This window comes from Cupressus sempervirens, chromosome 2 (genome assembly GCF_028749045.1).
Source record: "Cupressus sempervirens isolate cs-2001-9-10 chromosome 2, ASM2874904v1, whole genome shotgun sequence".
Lineage (NCBI taxonomy): Eukaryota > Viridiplantae > Streptophyta > Pinopsida > Cupressales > Cupressaceae > Cupressus > Cupressus sempervirens.
In genome coordinates, this window is record NC_143119.1 from 782,159,208 (window position 1) to 782,165,207 (window position 6,000).

Genomic DNA, 6,000 nt, shown 5'->3' on the forward strand with positions numbered 1-6,000 from the left:
CGTCACCTATCTCACAATTTTGATTTGGAAGCTCGAGCGATGATGAGGAATGGAACAAATATTACTAAATGAACCCAAAGATAGTCCATTTAATATAAATATGGTGCTTGCCAATGATTGAAGGAAAGAGATCAATCTCCTTGAGCAAATAAAGAAGCTTCATTATAGATGAGACTCGGATGAGATAGAAACCTATGAATTTCACAAATGGCAGCGATCAGGTTCTCATGATGAGTGTGGAGGGCAATACATTGGTAAGGGTTGTGCCTTTGTGTACACTACAACAACATGGTCAGTTATGTCTCCCCTTTAGATGATACAAGAAGGATTCATTATTGCTACATGTCAATATAATAAAGATAGGTTTTAAAAACTAATATTCAAGGAGACTCGTGAAGGTGGCAAGGGACAAAGCATCGAATGTGGATTATGAATTGTAAAGGCACGAGTCAAGAGAGCCCAATTGTAAAAAGACATAGGATCCACCGATACCCACGGTAATAGACAGAATCTGAGGCACAATAGTGAACACATGGGATCATGTATTAAGCGGTGCAAATCCATCTTCTCTCCAGCTTATACAGATCACATATACGCAAGAGACAGCAATGAAGAGGCTTCATCAGCATAACCGAAAATGTGAAGCATGCTGACATGGAATTCATTAGTAACTTGGAAAAATACCAATAAACAGAAGATCCCCACGATGAAATTTATCATCCTTATATGAGACAGAGTATCATGAAAGCGTCATTGCATCCACAGTGGTGTATGTCATAAGAAAAATGTTTGTGGGGGAATGCAGACAGCGTTTTCCATCAGGGATCATATTGGATTCATTGGCAAATATGAAAGATGTCACTAAATATGTTTTCCAAGCTGAAACAGGAGTGAAGATTTATACAACTATGAACATCATGTTATGATTTGCACGTACCAGACTCGATAGCGTTAAAAACAAATATCACCTCCAGCCACATTGATATTAAAATCATTATAATGTATATTTGTATTTTTGTGGACGGATTTTTAAAGGAAATTATAATAAACTTTAAGAAGATAAAACACTGGATAGAATATGGGAAACTGTTCCAAGATTCAGTTACAAGAACTGAATTACAGGTCCATGAAACCTATTTATTGTAAAATCTCTGCAAGGCCAAGGGTTCCGCTTTTGAGCTGGGGGACATTGTGCTACTGGAGAAATGGGCGAGCCATTTCTGTTTTTCTATTTGTAAGTGACGGAGAGAAGGGAGGGATGTTCTTCAGAACTCCTATTTGTAAAAGGGGAACAGAGATAAATTAGAAAGTTTTGGTTTTTTGGGAGGTTTATGTTCCATAATCTTTGTTCTTTGAGGTTTTGATTGAGTATTTGAAGAGAGGAGAAGAATGTTGATTAAATCTTTGAATTTAAATGTTCTTTTTCTTCTGATTAAAATAGAACTTTCAATCTTTTTAATTATCTTTAAATACTGCTCTGTTCATAATCACAGTTGCTATAAAACCTTTGAGTATTATGTAACTGTGTTCCTGAAAATTGGGGCTTTCAGTCTCATTGTTATTTTCCGACAGTAGGAGGATCAAAAGGATTGACTGAGTGATCTTTTCCCATTCTTCTCTCTGCTCTGTAAATCCATTTTCAGCATCTGTGGCATAGTTATAAGCAGATGTTCAGGTACCTTTCTTGCTTTCAGGTCAAAAGCATTATCGATTGTAGTGTACTTGATTCATTGTAAAACACACACGGGGAGCTGTACCCGGATAAATTCAGAGGGCGCTTACGCTCTTCAATAGCGAAGTGACCCAACTATTAGCGTTGATTTAGTCTTCCTGTCTGGGCATTTTAGAGTTAGTTTGTATGTCTTTCTTTGGAAGACAATCTGCTCACTAACACTATGTTAAATGGCATCAAGAGAAAACAGTGTCATGCACCTTTCTCTACAAAATGTAGCTGAAAACCATTTAGAGGTGCATACAGCACATATAGGGGACTCTTTGTGTCCCTTCCAATTGAAATCTGGATGATCGGAGACCAGCAGCAACACATGCCAAACTATTCAATTTTTTGCATAGAAAAGAATTGAATCAAATTTTCAGAGAGAGAATATTTCTTTGCAGTTACAGAAAACTAATAGTTTAAGGATAGACCTGCCAGATACAATCATATCTATGATCGCTTATAAAAGGAATATTCAATTATTCCAAATCGATGCAAAATAATAGACGCTAGCTCTCTTTATCTGTGGGCAGATGATCTCTCAAATGTGACACCTCTGTTTTTTTTCAGATAGCATAGACAAGTAGTTTTGGAAAGAATGTAACATATCAAAAGCATATTGAAACCTAATTGTACCACTGAGTCCTAACCATGTAACCAACCATGTGAGAGGACGGAATCATCTGCAAAACCAAGCTGTTTGTCACTTATTCAACACAACCTTTTAAAATTTAGTTGTTTGTCACAACAATTCCTTGCCTTCAAACAGTGAAGAAATAGATCTGTGGAGAAGAATGTGATAAGTTCAAAAAAATCGAAGGTCCGATCTCTGTTATTCGCTTTATGTATAAATAGCTCTGGCAACCATTGCTATTAAAGCATCAGCAGTAGCTGGTATCCATTCAATACTAACTAAATTATGAGTCAAAAAGAAAAAAAAACTTTAAGAACAAGAAAAATAAGATAGGCCAGCAAATAATCGTAATATTGATAAGTAGGAGATAATTTCATGTTGATATGGATTCATGTTGAATCACTACTCATGAAACATGGGTCATCGAGTTTGACTCAAAATCACACAGTTAAATCCTGATATTCATATCACAATTTGACTAGCTGTGGAAATTATCTCCTACTTATCAATTGATGAGCTTAAGGGGCTTTCTAATGAATGGTTCATAAGGCACAACACTTGGTGAAGGTTTTGCAAATGGGGTTGCAAGCTTTGGGTTTAACTATGGAGGAAACTCTGTAGTTAAGCGCGCTCAAGCTGGAGTAGTACTGGGATGGGTGACCTCCCGGGAAGTCCCGGTGCTTCACCCCTGTGAGCATCACCTAGATCCAATGAGTGCTAAGTGTTCCATTTATTCTCATGAGAGATGGATTCATGTTGAATCACTACTCATGAAACATGGGTCATCGAGTTTGACTCAAAATCACACAGTTAAATCCTGATATTCATATCACAATCGTAATATTCTTTCACAGTTCATAGTATCACTTGTGAAGAAATAAATAGTCATCTAAACCTAGATATTAAAATAATATCATGTATGAAAACAGCCAAAGATAAAATCACACAACCAAGGCCATCTATTTAACAGAGAACAATGGAATTGTTTTCCAATGATATAAAACAACATAACAAAATGATCCGGGCTCCTATACATTCAAAAGGAAAAAGGAATTTCACTGAAACAGTGGCAAGTGACTTACCTCAAGATTCTGTACAAATTATGTTGTGCTGTTCACGATGCCAACGAGGTAAAATGGGCAGAATTTGTAAGAAAGATATTACGAAACCCTACAAAAGATGAACTTTTTTGAAAATGGACGAACCACTCTCCCCACAGCTGCTGCTTCAATCTATTCAGAGTAAGGTAAGAGAAGATGTTAAAAAGTGGGGTTTTGGAGCTACTAGATTCCTGAGATCGAGACAAGATTTTTGAACTTTTTTAAACGAAAATATTTGTTGCGACCTTAAAACTACTTTCCGGGTGAAAAATGCGACAGAATATAGCACGTCGGGCTAAACAAATTGAACTGCTTTCGATGAAGAGAATTTCCCAGAAGGCTATCAACACGGACAGTCTAATATTGGGTAGCAATTATTCCATATTCACAGCAACGATTGTTTGAATATTTTATATTTATGGAGAAAGTATCTTATATAAAATTGTTTGTAATTTCCATCAATTTATCATAATTTTTTCATTCATTTTTTATTCATTGTTTTTTTCTAATTAAATTGTATATTTCTATATAGATCAATTCTAGAAGGTTGTGGATACTAACATTTTAATATTAGGTAATACGAATTTGTATATTTCTATGAACAATTGTTTGAATTGATATTTATTTATGATATAGAGATACATCTTATATGAAATTGTTTATTCTTTTTAACTTTCATCTATTTTTATTCAGCATTTCATTCACTTTATCATAATTTTTTCATACATTTCATATTCATTATTTTTTATAATCAAACATTGTATTTCTATATGGATAATATTTATTGTATCTTTGGTGATGAAACACTTATTTCTTACATGGACTTTACTAGTTTATTATCTTATGCCCTCCTAATAAGTGTAACATATGACATATGCATGACATTCCCTTATATATGAATATATTCTCATCATCTAGCATTTGAGGAGCATCATTTGTAAGAATCTTTCAAATTGATGCACCAAAATGAATTAGAGCTTACACAATCATTCTAGGAAGATTTGTATTAACAAAGCTTGTTGTCTTTGATAATTGATATCATTATGAAGTCAACACTTTTTTTGAAAATTAACCTAAGAAAACATGATTCCAATTTCGAAAGCTTAAAAAGCTATTTAAGTATCATTAATTCTTAAAGAAAAATAAGCATTATGAAATTTGATGAAACAAAGAAAAGGCATGAACATTGCAAGATAAGATGTGTGTGACAAAATATAGACCTACATATGCAAATATTATTTATACGCATGGCCTTAACCCATAATAAGGCACAATTCCTATATAAGATGTAAGGTGCGACACAAATAAAGATGATATGTTTTCAATGCTAAGACCTCTAGATTCCAAAATCTTTTTCCAAATTTAAGATGATCAAACCTAGAACCTTCTTCATGCTTACTTTGTTAATTTACCGCTTTATTATTATACTATCTATTTCTTAGCCTATCGGTTATTAATCTAGATTAATTCATTCTTATATATTAGCATCTTATTTTACTAGCCTAAATTAAGATTACTGAAACCCTACATTCCTTTTAACTTGTTCATGAGCACCTCTAATCGTATACCACCCTAGAGTTTTGTTTTAGGATTTTACATTCATTATTTTAAGTTTTTCACATTTGTAAAAAAAAAAACTTGACATTTTAAGGTTTGAAGTTTATCATTTACCACAATTTTTCCCACTTGAACAACCCTTGGCTAAACTGTTAGGGTTTTAATTTTTAGTTTTAATAATATCATTGGTATTTCTAATGATGAATTTAAAAGTACATTTTTAGATTTAGCTTCTTATTTTTTATTTATAATACAAGGTACAAATTATTGTAGTCAAGTATTTAGCAGTGTTCTTCAAACCTAAACATGTTCATTGAATCCAATGGCATAGACATTGTAGACACTTATGCCAAGGATATTAATGTTATGACCATGATATTTATGTAGCCAAACAACATTTTGCAAATGAGCTTGTTAGTTTAGCTAAGTGTAAAGCTCCAACACAACTAGTTAGTATAGTTCACTTATGCTCATCGATAAGTCATTTGGATTAGATATCTTGCAAGTTTTTGTACTAAAAATACTTCATCTATTTGGCCTAGTCATGTAGTGTGTTCCCTTTATCTATCACAAAAACATATTTGGCCTTCACTCCTTCCACCACCATTGTTAATCCCTCATAACAACTTTGTTGCAATCACTGCTGCAGTTACACCAAAAGCTTGAGTTGTCAATGAATGTTACAACAACCAAAGACGAGGATCAACGGGAGGCAGTTAAGCACATCTCACAAATCTATCAGTCTATGCTGGATAGAGGCATCAACCTAGAGGGGATGGAGGCATCAACCTCCCAACAATCCCCCTCAGCATGACCCAAGGGATTTGAACACATAACCCAATGTTATGATACCACTTGTTGGAATCACTTATGCAATTATACCAAAAGCTCGAGCTGTCAATGAACGTTACAATAGCTAGAGACAACGATCCATGGGAGGTGGTTAAGTACATGTCACAAATCTGCCAGTCTATTTTGGACAGAGCCACCAA

General features: G+C 34.2%; 1 protein-coding gene across 2 annotated transcripts in view; it reads right to left on the minus strand.

The window, feature by feature from the left end:
- The window catches only part of RPC14 (RNApolymerase 14 kDa subunit), a 47,118-nt gene extending 43,260 nt beyond the window's left edge, over nt 1–3,858 (minus strand). The window contains exons 1-2 of one of the 2 annotated variants that reach the window (XM_089815616.1): nt 3,697–3,858; nt 3,434–3,583 (exon numbers count right to left, since the gene is read on the minus strand). The gene's annotated coding sequence lies outside the window, so the exon portion shown is untranslated. Of the gene's footprint in view, nt 1–3,433 lie in introns of both variants that reach the window. The other variant, XM_089815615.1, reaches the window with a different exon arrangement.
- Nucleotides 3,859–6,000: the final 2,142 nt, after the last annotated feature.